This window comes from Opisthorchis viverrini (assembly GCF_000715545.1).
Source record: "Opisthorchis viverrini unplaced genomic scaffold opera_v5_372, whole genome shotgun sequence".
Lineage (NCBI taxonomy): Eukaryota > Metazoa > Platyhelminthes > Trematoda > Opisthorchiida > Opisthorchiidae > Opisthorchis > Opisthorchis viverrini.
Genome location: NW_008752030.1, coordinates 398,750 through 399,557, shown reverse-complemented (window position 1 = coordinate 399,557; position 808 = coordinate 398,750).

The following is an 808-nucleotide window of genomic DNA, read 5'->3' as shown; positions in this document are numbered from 1 at the left end:
CGACTTTGAATACCTGAAAGTTACGTTCATTGTATGTGAGTCAACCTTTTCCACAATTCGCGATTTTTTTTCATCCGTCAAGGTATTCAAAGTCGGTGGTGTTTATTCACCTGGGGAATTAGTTCACTTAAACAAATCGCCATGGTAAAGGATTTTCAATAATACAGGAGCATATACATTATACATAGACATTCTTCACTGTGAAGTGGCAAGCCTGAAAATGCCGTAGATTTCGAGAAATCAATCTCATTGTGCGAATAGCCAGCGGCAACCTTTCCAGCTTGTTGTCCGCATGAACTTTTGGGCGCCGTATGGTGTTTAGTTCAGGCCAGCAGAATTAATTTGGATATAGAAGAATCAAGAAGAACGGATCCAATGAGTTTCCAAGATGTTGGTTGCCGGCCTGGGGCCCGTGAATACGAAACACATTCACACATCACAGATCTTTCTCCTAGACTGTGATCTACTTACGTTTGCCTTGTTTGAACTAGGTTTGATAGGTGTTCTTCAATACAGAGTAGATGTCGAAACGTGCAGTTTTGTCAGATAGCAGCTTTGCCCATTTATGTTATTTGCTTTTGGACTGACCTTTCTCACTAAGTTATCCACACTTCCTTAGGTCCATGTTTAAAGCAATCTGAAGATAGTATTCCTGCCAGCCCATGAGGTGATACGCTTAGTGTAATTTGTCGGGAGCTTAAAGAGCAGCGATATATTTTGAGCACTTTCTTTGTGTGTGTATGTATGTATGTATGTATGTATGTATGTAAGTATGTATGTATGTATGTATGTATGTAAGTATGTATGT